The sequence below is a fragment of the Eptesicus fuscus genome, chromosome 12 (genome assembly GCF_027574615.1).
Source record: "Eptesicus fuscus isolate TK198812 chromosome 12, DD_ASM_mEF_20220401, whole genome shotgun sequence".
NCBI lineage: Eukaryota > Metazoa > Chordata > Mammalia > Chiroptera > Vespertilionidae > Eptesicus > Eptesicus fuscus.
In genome coordinates, this window is record NC_072484.1 from 51,956,689 (window position 1) to 51,974,275 (window position 17,587).

At 44.2% G+C, this 17,587-nt stretch overlaps 1 long non-coding RNA gene across 1 annotated transcript; it reads right to left on the reverse strand.

Moving 5' to 3' along the window:
• Positions 1–1,476: 1,476 nt before the first annotated feature.
• LOC129150999 (uncharacterized) lies at positions 1,477–14,277 on the reverse strand. The gene is made up of 3 exons (XR_008557800.1): positions 14,208–14,277; positions 13,168–13,282; positions 1,477–1,932 (listed from the first exon to the last, which is right to left on the reverse strand). It is a non-coding gene; the product is annotated as an uncharacterized LOC129150999 (long non-coding RNA).
• Positions 14,278–17,587: the final 3,310 nt, after the last annotated feature.

Here is a 17,587-nt window from a genome sequence, read left to right on the forward strand (position 1 = left end):
TTTTTTTGGGGGGGTGGGGTGGGGTATGTAATTGTGACAATTACATGGGGAATGTGGGAAAACAATATTAGATTGCAAAAACATTCAATAGAATGAAAAAATTTTAAATATTTCACATAGGCAGTCACCATTGAAAGCTAACCAAATTTTAAAATTCTAATATGTCATACCTTTGCCTCATTCGTTCATTCTTTCCACATATACTGCTCCACACCAGGCCCTAGGTGAAGTGCTAGTTTTAAAAGCAAGGCGGGCACGTGCCAGGGGCAGGGTGTGAAGCCAGCAGCCCTGGATGCAACCCCCTGGACCACATCACCGGCCCAGAACACCACGGCCTCAGTTGAATGAAGGTGATTTTCTAGAAGGACGAAAAGCCCAGTCCGAGTTTTCTCATAACAGGACCAGGAACATGAACTCCTGTACCCAGTTATCATCTGTGTGGTGTTGGTCTTCCCTGGGCAGGTCACATCCTCCGACTTTCACATTTGTCACTTACCACAAAGCACTGTCAGTTTTCTGTCCCCATGATGTGTGGGACATATTTGTGCAGGAAACCCTGCTAACTGGGGACAGAGAATCTTTATGAATATCTTTTTTACTTTCTCAAAGGATTTGAGCTGGTTTTAAAAACATATAAAATACCAAAGGACAGCACAGCAGTGGGAGGAATTAGTCAGAAAAAGTAAGAGAAGAAAGTAAAGAAGCCGGGGTCACGAAGAAGTTTGAGACAAGTGCACACTGATGCACAGCCAGTGGTGCTGTGTTGTTAGAGGTGCTGGAATTTCCTCTGAGCTTCCTAACATCCAAAGCAAAGAGGGAAACACTATTCTTTACCAGATTTGAGAAGTGCATCCTTCCAAAGAAAAGCATTATGTCCCAGTAATGATATCTAAGTGAAATTTCTCCTATAATTTCTAAAAAAAAAAGGGGGGGCGGGAGAGACTGTGGAATGTAATGCACTATATTCCCAACAATATTTTTACCAAACAAACATATTCAGACAGTGTTCCTCACTGTGATTTGGAGGCAAACTATCAGCCTAGAATTTAGTAAGCATTTACATTAATTACCATATCTACAAAGTAGGAATCACAGTTATTATGAACAAGAAAAATAAAAAGGCGAAATTACTTAAAATTGTTTTAATAGTATTTTTTGTATGGGCAAACAAAGTACTTTTTTATTGATTGATTTGAGAGAGGGGGAAAAAACACATCGATTTGTTGTTCCATTTATTTATGCATTCATTGATAGATTCTGTGTGTGCCCTGAATGGGTATCGAACCCCCACAACCTTGGCATACTGGGACGACACTCTAACCAACTGAGCTACCCAGCCAGGGCCTTGCAAGTTCTTTTCATAATATACAAGTTCTTCCTCACCATATAATTGCTGATGTAATCAAATTATAAAATTATGTGTTAATTTAATACATTGTTTAAAAATACCTGAAGGCATCAGAAATGTCATCCCAATTTGTATTGGCACTCTTAAAATGAGGGCATTTCTAGAACCATTCGTATTTTTGTCATTGATTTGAAGAAACGTGTTTGTTTACATGGGATGCCATTGGTATGGTCCAGCCTTGTCACATCTCGTGGTCACACCCCAAAATCACAGGTGTCAGAGCTGCATTCAAGACCCCATCTGCATTCCCAGTGCCGATGTGAACGGTGACTGTGATTCAGCTCCATTCTTGTGGTCACTGACCCTCGCAGTCCGGGTTGGGTCAGCACCTGTTTTGCCCTGAGAAACTGCAAAGCTAACCGGCCTCCTGGCACCAGTGAGACCTCCGACAGCCTGGGTCTGCAGAAACTTCTGCGGTGTGGATATTGAGGTGTCTTAGAGACACCAGCCTCGGAGGTTCGGGATGGCCACTTCTATTTCTTTATTTCCTTCGGTTCAAACCCTTTCGCTTTTAGAAAGTCGTTCTGTGAAATAAATACAGAAAGAATGTGTTACACTGTAAGTTACAATGCAATACAATCGTCCACTAAGCACCAAACTCTGTTTAAACAAAGTGGTGCATGGATGAATGAGAGCAAGGAAATTCGGAGCAGAGAGCGGCCACTCAGGCCTCCCTGTGGAAGTAGGGCCCACGGGAAGAGCCGGTAGTATCGTTGTTAGTATAACTTGCTTCCGAGTAAATGAAAGGTGTTGGTCAAAATAAAGGCATCCTTAAAATGAAGTCGTTTCCGGCATGCCCCTTTTTCCCACAGCATAAACACTCCAAACTTGCAGGAGGGAGAAACAATGTCCCACTTTCCGGCCCCTCCCCCACACCTCTGTTATTTTTCTTTAATTTCAGTTGCTGTTTATCCAGTTGTTTATTTTGGAACTTAACCTAAATGGAGCGGAGAAGTGACTTTTAGGCAAACTGATAAGAAGTTTCCATTCTAGGCCTTATGTTCTTTAGGAAATATTTCACTGATATTTGTAATAGTAGGAAACATTTCCTTGGAACAATACAAAAGCCCCATTTTAAAAAGCCCTACTTGTGAAGCGTTACGTGGAGGACTGCTATGTTTTCAAAGCCCAGAAATATCATCTTATTTCCAAAGGCAACGGCGTGCTCACATGTACCCTCATGTTAAAATTTTAGATGGGCGGTTCTCAGGGTCAATGAGAGCACAGAAAGGGTTTCAGGGCGAGCTCTGCTCTGGAAGGACTGGGGCAGCATCATTTCCAGGGAGGAGTGTTCCCCCCTCTCCCCAATTCCTCATTTTTGTGCAGAATTGCCTCTCCCCCTGGCCCTGCAGAATTGCAGGGAAGTTAATGGTGCAAACATCCCACTCATCCAGGCCACTGGGGTTTGATTAACTAAACAGAGTAAACATGGGACAGCTGTGTAAGGGGGCTGGGGGAAATGGGTTATCTAATGCCCTGAGAAAACATAGAAACCATGTAGAAAACAAATTCTCTTCTGTGAAGACCGCACAAATAATTCTCTCCAAACTGATGGGAGTTTCGTCTGATCAGGGTACACTCATAAAACTGCTCCCCTCTTTTGTGGGTGGAGAACCTATTGTCTAAGTCAAAGATAACATAGAGAATGCCATGGATGTGAAGGCAGGAACAATGATAGGTGATCATTTACATGTCAAACACACACACACACACACGCACACACACACACACACACACACACACACACACACACACTAAAAGGAGGGCATTAATGGTGAAATGTCAACTCTCCCAGTGACCAAGACACAGTTGTTTGTGTCTGTGTGTCCCCCACACCAGCTGGGATGGGAACAGAGGACCATTGTATCCTTTCTGAAATAGGAGTAGAGGGATTGTCCTATGGAATTGTAATAATCACACACACTGCATCTCAAAGTACTTTCTCATTTATTGTATTTTAGTTCTGCTCACAATACAAAGTGCAATGGCTCAGAACTACTAACTCCATTTAAAAATGTTAAACCAGAGCAAAGTTGTTTCCTGGATGGTGTGGTCAGTGAGAAGTGGAGTCATTTTGAATTCAGAGTGTTTTTAAGAATTGTGCATCTAAGGGTGTAGTTCCTGAAATCCATCGGCCCCTTGTACTAAAAGGAGTTGCCTCTGGCAGTGTGATGTTCACACAACCTGTCATCAAATGTTAAGGCAACTGGCAGCCACCGTAATGTTTTCAGCAAGAAAAGGACGTGCTCAGAGAGGTTTTTGGAGTCCTCTGGTTCAGTGGGAGAAGGGCATGGTGGTGGAGAAATCAGCTGGGAGGTAAGGTACACTGAGCCTGCAGACCAGAGTCCTGCGTGTCACCGGCTTGGCCAAAGGGAGGGCAGCCCCGATGGAGACTGAGACAGCCAAGGCAGGCCACCGGGGCTCTGCCCCTTCAGGTGGGACCGTTCACCTGAAGAAGACAGAGTGGCCCAGGGTGTCAGGTACGGCTGCACATCCATCGGACTCGGTAACAGGCTGTTGTGGGACCTCCGGAGAGAAGCTTCAGAGGAAAGGGGGATGAGCCGTGGGGAACAGTGACACCAGCCTGAGCTTCAGTCCCTACTCGGGAGGGTCTCAGGTGAAGGCAGAGGTCTTCCTGCCCTTGTTGTTTGTTTGAAGGCAAGAGAGTTGTGGGCACGTTTACCGACGCGAAGGTTCAGACGAAATGGAAAAGACAGACGATGCTGGGAATGACAGCCAGTCCTCTGGGACACCACCCTCAGCCCTTTGTGCTCAACATACAAATCCATTCATGCTCAGGGTGCTCATTCGTGGACATGTGGGGAGCACCAGCCCATGTGAGTGGAGCAGGACTGGACCAGGGGTTGCAAGGCCCATTCTGAGTGCTCTGGGAATCATAAGTTATCGGGACCTGTCCCAGCAGCTGCCCTCCTGTCCTCTGTTGCTAATTCTAGGTGATAGATCTTGCTTTAGGTCTGCTGCCTCACTTATGAAAATCCCCTCAGAATGTAGAATTGGAACCTTCTATTTTCACCAGTCTCGGGGCCTGGCATTCTTCCGTGCCTCAGACTAAAGGAAATTGGAACTAAAGAATAAATTTTAAAAGAAAAGGGACAGAAGAAACAGGTGATGAAAGAAACCAGGAAAACATATTGTTACATTTTAATAAGTGTTGGTTGTAAAAGTTTTTTGGATTTTGTTTTGTTTTGTTTTTTATTGATTTCAGAGAGGAAGGGACAGGGAGAGAGAGGTATAAACATCAATGAAGAGAGAGAATCATTGATCGGCTGCCTCCTGCACACCCCCCAATAGGGGTCGAGCCTCCAACCTGGGCATGTGCCCTGACCGGAATCGAACCGTGACCTCCTGTTTCATAAGTTGGCGCTCATCCACTGAGCCACGCCGGCCGGCATAAAAGTTTAATAATAGCTATCAGGAATAGTATTCCCCCTAAATGTCAAGACTAAGGGAGACAGAAAAAGCCTGGTCAGATTCTTGCTGTGCTGGGTGGGAGGGAGAGGAGTTTATTACACTGGGTATTGGCAGAAGGAATATATGTGTTCAAGACGCCTGAGTAAAAACTAGGAAAGAAATCGCAAAAAGAAAAATTTATTAAAACTAACAAAAATGTGTTTAAAAAGCAGTAAATGGAAAATAACACACTGCAAAAGGAATTAAGACATATTAGGAATGAAAATAAATGAGAAGTGGGCTCTAAGCCGGGGTTTAAAACTGAGCTATATTCATACAGTAATAGTGTGTGACAGCTGTGGTACCATTCCTACTTCTGACCCACATTCTCTTCCTTTTACCCTTTGTTAAAATCATCTAAAAGCCACGTTATAAATGACAGGGTCTTTTCAACAAATGATAGTGGGACAAGTGGATCTGCACATTCAAAAGAATGCAGTTGGACCCCTTCCTCACAACATACCCCAAAATCAACTCACAACATACCCCAAAATCAACTCAAAATAGACCACAGACTTAAGTGTGAGGGCAAAATATAAAATTCTTAGAAGAAAATAATTAGCAAATCATTACAAACTTGGGTTAGGCAGAGACTTCTTGGCTATCACACCAAAAGCACAAAAGAAAGCAGATTAATTTGATCCAATCAAAATGAAAAACTTCTGTGCTTCAAAGGACACTTTCAAGAAAGTGAAAAGAACTCACAGAATGGGAGAAAGTATTTGCAAATCATATGTCATCTCTGATAAGGGACTTCTATCTAGTATATCGAAGGAACTTTTACAATTCTTACAAATAATTTAAAAACAAATAACCCTCTTTTAAAAATGGGCAAAGGATATGACTAGAAGATAAAGGATCCACAGAAGGTATGCAAATGGCCAATAAATACATGAAAAGACACTCAACATCATTCACCATTAGGGAACTGCAAATCAAAACCACAGTAAGATGGCATGTCATAGCCACTAGGATGGTTAGAATCAAAAGACAGATAATAACACGTGTTGGCAAGGAGGCGGTGAAATCCTTATACATTGCTGGTGGGAATGTCAAATGATGCAACCACTTTGGAAAAGAGGCAGGTCCTCAAAAGATTAAACACCGAGTTACCATGTAACCAAGAAATTCCAGACCTAGGTAAACACCCAAGAGAAGTAAATACGTACACCCACATGCACACTTATACTTGGATATTCATAGCAACATTATTCATAAGAGCCTCAAAGTAGAAACAACCAGACATCCACCCACTGATGAATGGTCTATGCACACAATGGAGAACCATTCAGCCCTAAAGAGGGGTGAAGTACTGGTACACATTACAGCACGGATGAGCCTCTGAGAGCAGTATGCTATGTAAAGGCCACCTGTTGTACGACTGTATTTACATGACATGTCCAGAACAGGAAATCTACAGAGACACAAAGCAGATGAGTGGTTGCCAGGGGCAGGAAAACGGGGGAAATGGGGAGTGACTGCTCATGGATGTGGGTGATAAAAATGCTTTGGAACAAGACAGAGGTGACGGTTGCACAATATTGTGTATATGCTCAGCACCAGTAAATTGTACAGTTCAGTTAGGTGAGTTGTGTGGTATGTAAATTATATCTCAGGAAAACTGTTATTTTTAAAAATGGCAGTCTTGAACAATGGTCTTTGTCTGTTATGCACAAAAGGGAATGTAATGGCCTGAAAGACAATGCTTGTTCGTAGGTATTCAATTATATTACAAGTTATTTTTTCTCAAGTCTGCCCAACTCCCTAGGTGTCTGGTCATTTGGAAAGGGCCAATGTCACAGTTGTGAGGAGGGACAGCATGGCATCTGGAGGAGAGAAATGGGAGGAATAGCTTCTCACCCTGACTTTGCCATGAGTGGCTCTGTGACCTTTGGCAAGTAACTTAACTTCTCTGAGCATTAGATAGTGCATCTGAGAAAGGAGAGGCCAGAACTAAATAAAACCTCCCACAGTAGAAGTCTATGATTCAGATTTAAAATATCATATGTAAGTATAAAAATAATTATGAAAACAAAAAATATTGCATTTATTTTTTAAAAAAATATGGAACAAAATGTGTATCGTGGTTGTCTTGTGTGATGGGGGATCAGTGTTTTATTTTTATCCCCATATAGTCTCACTTCTTCCATCACAAAAGCATATTTAATTTCACACATTAAAAAAACCATCAGTTAACAAAGTGTTGTATTGCATAGGTTAAAATGTGATAATTTGTTTGAAATACTTCTGTTAAATCTATAAATACAGATGTAAGACATTTGTAATTTTCCAGTGATGAGTGAAGATACTTGAAACTCCTTGGTGTTTTCAAAGTTGGAATTCTTCTTTACAGAATTAAGTTCCCTTTGTGTAAACGTGTTCTTGGTTTCCAAGTTGAATATAGTCCTTGGCACACAGCTTTGATCCTCATAATGTGTGTGCATGGGCTAACACCATTCACACGGACACCTCGGGCATAGTCAGAAAAATACTCAATCCTTTAGTTTCATAGGCACCACCTGGTTACCTATGGCAAGACAATAGCTGTGGTGAAATCATTTATAATACACCTGCAGTAATGTTACTATGAAGGAAGCAGTAAAACAGGGAAGATCTCCTTTTAGTTCAGATTTCCAAACCAGGAAACAATGATCCAGAAAGCATGTTAATTTACTAGAAAAGATTTTCTTTAACTCAGGTATTTGGTGTACATTTGAAATTACCTTATATCACTATGAGCTTAAAACCCACGCTGTGTATTTTAAGAAGTGAATGAGAAGGCCTAGAAGTTGTTAAATATGGTAAGTGTCATGGTGGACTGGGGCAGGCCTCGAACATCCGCCCAAATGTGCCTCCATGTGTGTGCTTACCTAGAGCTCAGAGTGGACCTCGGAACACCGCAAGCAATGGGGCCAAAGCGGCTTTCCCTCTGGGAGACAAACGGCCCCTTGCAACACACAGCGGCCCAGGATAAACACAGGTCCCTGTTTTTGTCCGTACTCCAAAATGTCCTTGTGTTTGCCAATTATTTCCGCACCTCAGAACCCATCAAGAGGGGATGAAGGAATGAAGAATGGCACATGTGAAGTGAGGAGCAGCCCCTTTTGGCTGGCTTCTCGGGAGTTGCCTTTGTTATTTAAATATCCTGTTGTGTAAGTGGGAGGACAGGAAGTGAGTTGTACAAACCTCACAACAGCAGCCCCCGAGAGGTCCAGATAAGCAGATGTGCCTAGCATTCGGGCAATGGATACAAATTCAGTTTTCTGAAAACGCTAAAAAGTAACCGCCTTTTCTCTGGGAACAACACTCAATATTTCCATGGGAGCTTGGACAATGCTGCATAACTATTTTCGATTAATCTTCGCACTCTGGCCTGCAACAGCAGACTTTAATTATTGAGCCGGTGCTTTATTTGTGTTTCTTTCAAAACTGAAATCTTGTCTTGAGAGAGAGAGAGAGAGAGAGAGAGAGAGAGAGAGAGAGTGAGGAGAGGTGGGGAATGGGGATACTTTGCATTGTCTGGGCGGCTCTGCTGGGTTTCCAGGCCTTTGGGAGTCTGGGCTCAGGGCAGGGAGAGGAGGATCCTCTTACTGGGTCCCACCCACCGGCTGGCTCTCCTTCCAAAGGCCGGGCAGGAGTGCTGGCTGCCTCTGCTGGGCGCCCTCACTCAGCCTGGCTGAGAAAGCGCCTTCCTCTTTTCAAGTCAGAGCCAGGAGAGCCCTTTCAGAGTCTCTCTTTTTCCACTTACCCGTCCTTGATTGTGGTTTGGACTTCAGATTTTAGAAATTGACACATTTTCCTAATTGAGGAGTGTAAAGGAATCCCTTGCAAGACAGAAACACCCCAGAACTTTGCTTCCCCACGCTTATGTCTGGATAAGGAAAAACAGACCAAAGGTAGTGTGTTGACACAGAATTTAGACTGGGGCTCCAGGTCTCCCAGATGGATCGCAAAGCTCCTCTTCTACTTGCCCCACGTGAGCCCTTGAGCTGCAGAACAGGAAGTGGAGAGGAGTTTCCAGGAGTTTCTGAACTGCTCGGAGGGGGAGTGAAGAATGAGCACCAGCAGGCCTGCTGCCCCTCCCCCACGGGCCAAGGACATAGGTTCCACTTTCTGCCAGGAAACGGAGCACAGCCCCATGGGCACCAGGCTTTATCTCTGAGGCTCGGTGTGACAGACAGTCACGGCCCTGACTGTCACACACGCGGGTGACTGAAGCACCAACAAACGGACACATTTTCTTTCAAGTTTCTCCTGGAAAGATCCCCAAATTCTGATGAAATTTAGAAGAATATAAAATCAAATATGTGTATGTGTGTGGGAGGGGGGTTGGCTACATTTTGCTCTCATGTTCTCAGGAGGACAGCGTGCACTTAGCACATCATCAGTGCATAAACAACTTTACTGAAGACTACTACATGTTATTTTTTATTTTTTTAAAACATTTTTTTATTGATTTCAGAGAGGAAGGGAGAGGGAGAGAAAGACAGAAACATCAACGAAGAGAATCACTGGTCAGCTGCCTCCTGCACGCCCCCCCCACTGAGGGTCAAGCCTGCAACCAGGGCATGTGCCCTTAACCGGAATCGAACCTGGGACCCTTCAGTCCACAGGCCTACGCTCTATCCACTGAGCCAAACCAGCTAGGGCAAAGACTGCCCCATTTTAAAAGTCGGTTTAAGATGCCAATGTACTACTTGAACACAAAATCAACAACCTAATTTCTTGTCACTGGTTCGCCTTTGTTTTTCCTTCGCTTTTTTTGTCATGGTGTTAGGAGATTGTTGTTCTGAAAGCCGTGTGTACCTTTATGAGCAAACCATTTCAAACAGCTGTTTGTATGAAACTTGAAGTGAATCAGCGTAAGGAGGACATTGTTGGCACCGGGGTGGCAAGCTGCCCACCCTTTCCAGTGTTATTATCAAATCCCAGCTCTCAGAGCTTCATGACCAGGCCTGTAGAGCTCAGGAAGCCATCTTGATAGAAACTACACTTTGGTCCTAAATACATCTTTTTTATTTATCTGATTTGTTGGTTTTTCCAAATTGGGTAAAGTGTTGCTGGTCATACTGATTTACGCTAGAGTCATTGAAAACATCCTTGGGCGAGCTCTGTGTGAGGCGTCTTAGCTGGATCTCTGTTCCCTGGGTTTTCTCAAACATGGAAGAGGACAAATCAGTGCTCCTTTGGCCACTTGAAGCCTTGTCTTGATTTCGTTGCAATGAAACTACAGACACATTGCAACACTTAAAATGTGTGTGTCTTCATATATATATACTCACAATTAGATTTTAATAACGTTCTCCTGATTAGAACTCTACCTTAGTTATAGTCTGTTCTAGGATTCTTCCCCTTAGCTTAATCTGGTACAATTTGGTTCTTGAAGCCTGATGTAGTGATCTCTCATTTAGAGACAGGAATTATCTGCCTGGTCATTCCTGGGCTTTGCCGCAGAATAGTTTAGTTTATCCCTAGATCTGTCAGATTCCAGGAAATAACAGCTCCTGGCATTTATAGAATTAAAATATAGGATTAATGATCAGCTTTTAATGTGCAAATTAAGTATTCAGCAGGAGTGTAGTCAACTTCCCTTTTATCCAGCTTATTTAACCCACATTCTCTCTTATTTAACCCAAATAAAAGGTGCAGGTTGTCTCCATCTCACCAGACCCCTGTCCCATTAGAATGACATTTCTCACTAGATTTTGGGGATAAAACAGGAAATTACAAGGAAGATGACTTAGAGCAATGGCATATTTGTAGCTCCACTGAAATGCCCTCAAGACTTCAGAGCCAGTAAATGATTAACTTTGAAAGCTGCAAGGCCCATGTCTCAGCCTGGAAAGTACAGAATCTGACACCCAGCCAAGCAGGGCCCAGCCTCCCGAAGCAGAACACGGCTTCCGTGTCCTGGAGGGAAAGGTCATCCTCAAATTGTTCTGAGTAAGACTGGAAAAGAGGCTCTTCCCTGAAAACCTCATCAGAGTTACCTGCCTTCTTTAAGCACTTAATAACACTGTGTGCAGATCGTCACAATTATATAATAGTTCCACTTAGGGCAACCTACCGAGAGGCCATTTATGTACTCCAAATTATACGGTTAAAAGCCAGCACATATTCTGGAAACTGGAAAAGGCATTGTAAACGATGATGCTGGGAAGAGCTGTGGGTCTGTTGTCTCTGCCACATGAGGGGACATTTGTTTTACAAAAGGTATCTTCATTGTGATGACAAGTGTCATGGCTGACATTTCTCCTGCTCACGTCCCTTTCTTTCTCGAAAAAAGATTATTTGCCATTTTCAAACAACCTCCTTCCTGCCATTTTGGCTTCTCTAACCCATTTCTTTGTTTTGTTTTTGTGTTGTTTTGTTTTTTTAATATATATTTTATTGATTTTTTTACAGAGAGGAAGGGAGAGGGAGAGAGAGTTAGAAACATCGATGAAAGAGAAACATCAATCAGCTGCCTCCTGCATATCCCCTACTGGGGATGTGCCCACAACCAAGGTACATGCTCTTGACCGGAATCAAACCCGGGACCCTTCAGTCCGCAGGCCGACGCTCTATCCACTGAGCCAAACCAGTTAGAGCCATTTCTTTGTTTAATGTACAGGATTGCTTCTCAAGGTCTTCATACCTGGAGGTTCCTGGCCACCTCTGTCGCAGAAGCAGAAACGAGAGCACCCACGGAGGCCTTGTGAAGGACACGCCGTCGTGTACACACACCTGTCACGCTTGCAAGGGACCAGCCACCCGGCAGCACATCCCGTGTGGGCAGCACACCTTGAACTTGCACCCAGGCTACAGGCAACAGGACAAGGACAGCTAAACCACTGGGCACTCTGGTCAGAACAAACTGCTACTAAATGGCTCCTGTGGGATTTCTTTTGTCATTTCCACCACAATGCCAATTCAAGCAGATACCACAGATTTCGAAGAATCCCAAGCAGCATATTGTTAATAGCCTTCGAGAACTCTAAGCCACAGATAAATTAGCCTCGGGGATCCTCTTTTCCGGGTGCTCAGACATAGGCCATGGGAGGCAGGGGTTTTATGGAAATGTGTTTTTACATGAACATGGCATTCCCCAAGAGTGACATGCAATGATTAACACCGAGACAGACATGTGAACCTTCTTAGTACACCCTTAACTTTCAGGGTCTGAGCAGAGTCAGCTCTGGGTTGCTTAAACGTTCAGCCAGAGTTGTCTGTGTGCGGACTCGGGAGTTGGGGAGTGGGGGAAAGTGGGGGATGAGTAGAGGTTTGTGCAAGTCCTGTGGCCCTTCGAAGGCCCCTTTTTTTCTCAGTGTTTGGAGCCTTGGCCTTCCCTTTCCACTCCCAGGCCGGCTCCTGCCCAGGTGGCACCTGCCTCAGGCACAGCCCAGCTGGGGACCTGGCTTGTCCAGGAGGTCGGAGCGCTCCATTTGTTTGAAAGCTTGTCCAGGAGGTCGGAGCTCTGCCATTTGTTTGAAAGCGAGCAGGACATGCCATTCCTAGGACACTCTGTCTGTGAACGCTGATCTGAGAGGCCACCTCTGGAGGCCACAGCCCAAATGAAATGCTTCCCAGAAATCCTCATTCCTGTCACAAGAGCAAGTCCTTCATAAGGGCTGTGACGGGCAACGCTTATGGCCTATCCATTTTCTACTTCATCCTATATTTTTATTTTCTGTATACATATCTTATACAGGAAAGCAGAATAGAGATGGGTTTTTCCTAGTTGCTAGGAAACAGGTGTGTAAGTTGTATCCATGAGGATTTGGCAACTATCAGTATGTTCAATGGCCCTTTCTGTGTCTCTCACCTGCACTGATAGGACAGGTCGTCGAGACCTGGCAGAGACATTTCTGTTGAGGGCTCCTTTCTTTATAGGCATGTCAGTTTTGCACCATCGAAAGCCCTGACATGGTTTGGGGGAAGTCAATATTTTAAAAGGCCATTTCCCCCAGACAATAACCAGGTTTGACATCTAGGCTCAGCATCTTGATTAGGGCAAACCCACAGGATCCCCACAGAGAGGGAAAGACTCGCTGGAAAGAGTGAATTCACTGTGTTCAATTCAGAAAAGGAAAATGAAGTTGACTTTAGTGTTTTTTGTTTGTTTGTATTTTTACTGTGATTGCTGTAGCCTAGAAACAACTTCTAAGGGAAGTTAAAGTCACTTGAGTTCTTTAACATAAATGGGAAACGGTAGCAAAAGCAATTTTCAGGCATGAGAAGAATTGCTGTAAAAAAAAAAAATCACTAGTACCTATAATTCTACAGAATACATTCCAAAAACTACTCACCAATTGTCAAGATGAAGTGGCCAATTAATATTATTTTAAAACATCATTGAAAGGTGCCTGATCCTCTTCAGCCAGGGTTTTGTTGATGTGATAGTTTGGGGCTGGGGTTTACAACCTTAAATCAAATAGGATTAGAAAGTTGATAAGAACACAGGGATATGCACACATGTGACATAAAGTGACAATTCACACAGGGCTCAATTGCTTTTTGCAGGAAAAGTGACTAAGACATGTCGCAAAAAATTGGACAAGGAAGATAGCTATAATTCCCCAACTAACCGTGTCGTTCATCAGTTATGCTCAGTTTATCTTTACCCAGGTAACAAAATAAGTGATTAATACTGAGATGTCACCATATAATTTTTGCATTTAGAAAATCTTTGTAGATTGCCCATCTAAAAACAATCACTGACGTCTTTAAATGAAAATGTCCATTTATTTCCTTATCAAATATTAATGTGTTCCATTTTTTTTTATGTCCCCTTAGAGACTAATCAGCGTTCCTTTAGCCAAAATCAAATACATCACGGGAAACAAATACAAACAAAAGACACAGTGATATTGAGAAAAGCAAAACTTAGGAGCCTCTTCTCAGATGGTCGCATTGGCCATTTCATGATTTTAGAAACCACAGAAAGAACCGTGCACCAATTATCTTATTTTTTGAAAGAAATTGGCCTGCGAGTGGCTGCCTCAGAGTTCCTGAAAGCTGATTACTCTTCAGCCCACATAGGAGAGCATGGAGCATCTCCCCGCCCTACCTCTAACCCCCCACCTCGGGCCCCTGGCTCCCCCCACCGCCCAGTCCTCACTGGGGACTCTGCCCTCTGCTGTTCATTATTCACCAAGACCAAGCTGATGGGGGCCCAGGACAGGGTGTCTGCAGAGCACTAATCCTCGCAGGTTCCCAACCCCAGCCTAGCGCATTGGAGGGGTGGGTATTGATCTGAGCCACAGGCTGTGTCCCCAAAGAGTCACATGTCCGTTGTGTCTTTAAAAGAGCCACCCTGTCAGTGTCCCTGTGCTGTTGGCCCTGCTACCTGTAACTTGACGGCGTGGAAAGGAGAACCGCAGAACTTTGGGAACCACTTCCTGGCACCCTGTCACCAGGCCAATTTGTTTAGTTAGTAATTCTACCTGGCAGGGACTTTCTCCTGGCTGGGTGGCTGTGCTGTCACAGGCTGCATCGCCATGGCGATGGGAAAACAGGAGGCAGAAAGGGGCAGGACCCAGGCTCAGAGCAGCCTTGCAGGAAGGGGGCTGCTTTCTGTGTGGGTTAAGGGATGTGGGGACTCAGAGATCAAATGAGGTCTGACGGGGCTGTTGGAATGGGAGAGATTTATCATGCTTCATATAAATACAAACGTGTCTAAAAAGAGAAACCGAAACCTTAAAAGGCATGTAGATGGAGGTTAGTAAATATAAACACATCGGGGAAACCGGCAGGCTGCTAAAATTAACTGGCACTTTCAAAAGCCCTGCTAACTTGAATAAGGGTAAATCAAGACGGCAACACTCGCCACTGAAACTGAGAAAAACAAATCAATTGACAACATTGATTAGAAATGCTTTGCAATACCTTATGGCCATCAATGCTCAGGTTTTCACGTGCACTTTGGAAACGTCTGGTTACATTTTTTTAGCTACATAATGTTTGGTTATGAAGAGCATTGATTTCATACTATTAATAATACAGTTAACTTAGTGCCCAGTGGGCAGCATTAATTTGACACATTGTGGGGAGGGGTTCTGAGCTCTGTTTAGAGAGAGTAGCTTTGTCTTTGGGGGGCTCCATTAGAGACACAATAAATGAGCCTCTAGAAAGAGTGATATGATGGGAAATGACTTCTATTCAGTGAACACAATTATTAGTGCTAATTGGGGCCAGGTGAAGCATGGATAATTGAAATGCATAGATAATCCAAAAACCTCTATTTAACCTATATCTTCAAACTTCTTCCCCATCAAACCAATTACCAGAGGAGCTAACAGAGAAAAAAAATGGATTAAATTGACTTTCACTCCCCAAAGATTCTTGCAATGATGTCTTTTCATTGATGGATTCAGAACAAGAGCCCAGGATTGACTGAGCTACAGACCATCCTCAATGATCAAAAAGGAAAAGATTATATCCCAAAGTTTGTTTGTAAATCAGGTCTTTGAAACTCAGAGTGATGTGATTGGGTTCCAAGGCAGCCAGAGGGACTCACTGGTGACCTGGTGACACAGGAAATATAATTTGAGTTCTAAGTCCCTTAGTCAATCTCAATCCCCTTTGAATCCTAAGCCCTATCCTCCAACTCCTAAATCTCGCTGAGCCCTACAACTAAGGTTATTTTTTTAACTAAAGTAAAATTCACATAATGTAAAATTAACTGTTTTAAAGTGAACAATGCAGTGACATTTAGTGTCTTCATAATATGGTGCCACCTCCATCTACCTTCTAAACATTTTCATAGGGCCCCCCCCCAAAAAAAATAACTGCCTTGGGACCCATTAGCAGTCCCTTCCTGTTCTCCCAACCCCTCAGCCCCTGGCAACCACTGATCCACTTCCTGTCTCTATGCATTTGCTGTTCTGGACATGGCAGTAAGTGGATTCACGCATGTGGTGGCTTCATTCCCATTTGTTGCCAATAGTGTTCCATTGTTGGGTTGTCCTGCATTCATTGGTCCATCCAGTGGTGGAGGGACACTGGTGTTTCCATCTCCCGGCTGTGTGACTAATGCCTCTATTACAGCTAGGATTCCATCCTGATGGTCTGTGGTTGGAGAGGAAAGAAGGTGTGGCGTAGATAAGGAATGCACAGAAGCTTGAGACGCAGGGAGCTGTGGTGGAGCGTGGGGAGACTCAGTCCATGTGAACTGGGCCATGGCTCAGCCAGGTGCTGGTATCTGGGGCAGGCAGGGCACCTCCCATGAGAGATGCTGTTGGCAAGGGACATTTATTAAGAAGTGTCAAAAGAGGGGTGTGGGGACTCAAGACAGGGCACATGGTGAAGGAAGGGGCAGAGGTGCAGGCAGACTGGGACCTCTTCAGAGAGTACTTAGAGCCCCTAGAGGCCCTGGGGCACCACGGGGAGCAGGAACCTCCCCAGATGAGAGTCCCATGGTCTCTAGACTGACCCACCAAGATCTCTGGCAAACATTCTTGATCTGTGCTCCACTTTTCTGAAAACACAGGTGCCAGAAAACCCTATCACCCAAGTTGAGTGTCCCATGCTCGTAAAACCCACACCTCATGGCCCTCTCCTGCCTTAAAGCGGCAGCATGTCCGTATGGGGCCCACACTCACTTCCTCTGCACCAGGGCACCCTCCACAATTGCCAATCAAGCTGTCCCCTGTGTCCATGGTGCCCAGTTGGTGATTTCAGTAGCTTCTGTCCATCAGTGTTCCTCATAACTGACCTGCATGAGTGACATGATCTCTGGCTGGGTAACTTGGTACATGTCTATGTGTGTTATATATGCACATGTATGTACATATATACGTATGGATATACACATAAGTATATATATTTAATTTTATGAATTATATATTTAATTCCATAAAGTTCATTATCATTCAATAAATAAAATTTGTGACCATCCAATCATACCAACACCTTAATGTTTTGTTTTTCCATATTTCCTTTCAGTTCTTATTGAACATGAAGTTTTATATTTTGCCTTTTCCTCTATTTCATTACTTTTCTCAGTGTTTCTAATTTAAATATATGTGACAGCCCTTGTGCTGGGAGACTTAAAAGATGGCTGGTCATGGTGGGAACCATGCTCATCTGATCCTGGGTCCAGTCAGTAGGCCCTGGTGACAGCGTCCACCATAACGGTGCGCCTGCCCCTCTAGTGGAAGGAGTCGGGGTCTCCATTGTCATCAGGGCCAGGCCGGGGGGCAGCCTGAGGGGCACCCAGGGGAGGGAAGGGCTCTTCTGTGTCTGCCTCCTCTTCCATTTTCTCGGTGACAAAGTGGACACAGACCTGTTACCTCTGTTGCTGCAAGTAGGTGAGATCCCAACCCAAGATGGGTATGTTTTCCAGGTGCACAGAGCAGGGTCCTGGCTCGCTGAGACCCAGAGCTTCCAGCTGCTTGTGACACCTTGAGTCTCCCTGCTTCAGGACTGGAGAGGGACAGCTCACTTGGACAGTGGGGTCCCCCTCTGAGATCCTCTGGTCTGGAGGCAGGCTGCGAGGTCCAACCTGAGCAAGACACGCAGGACCTTGGAGGCGTGAATGGGGGCCCGGGAGGCTCTGACTTAGGACTTCATAGACTTCTGTATTTGAAATCTTATCAAACTTGTGACAATAGATTTCTTCTGTATTTGAATTTTTTATGAGACTATATTGTTTGGGAAATGGTATTTTTAATTATATATTTTTTAAAAAACCCAACTAATAGTCTTATCTTCAAGGAGATTAATGAT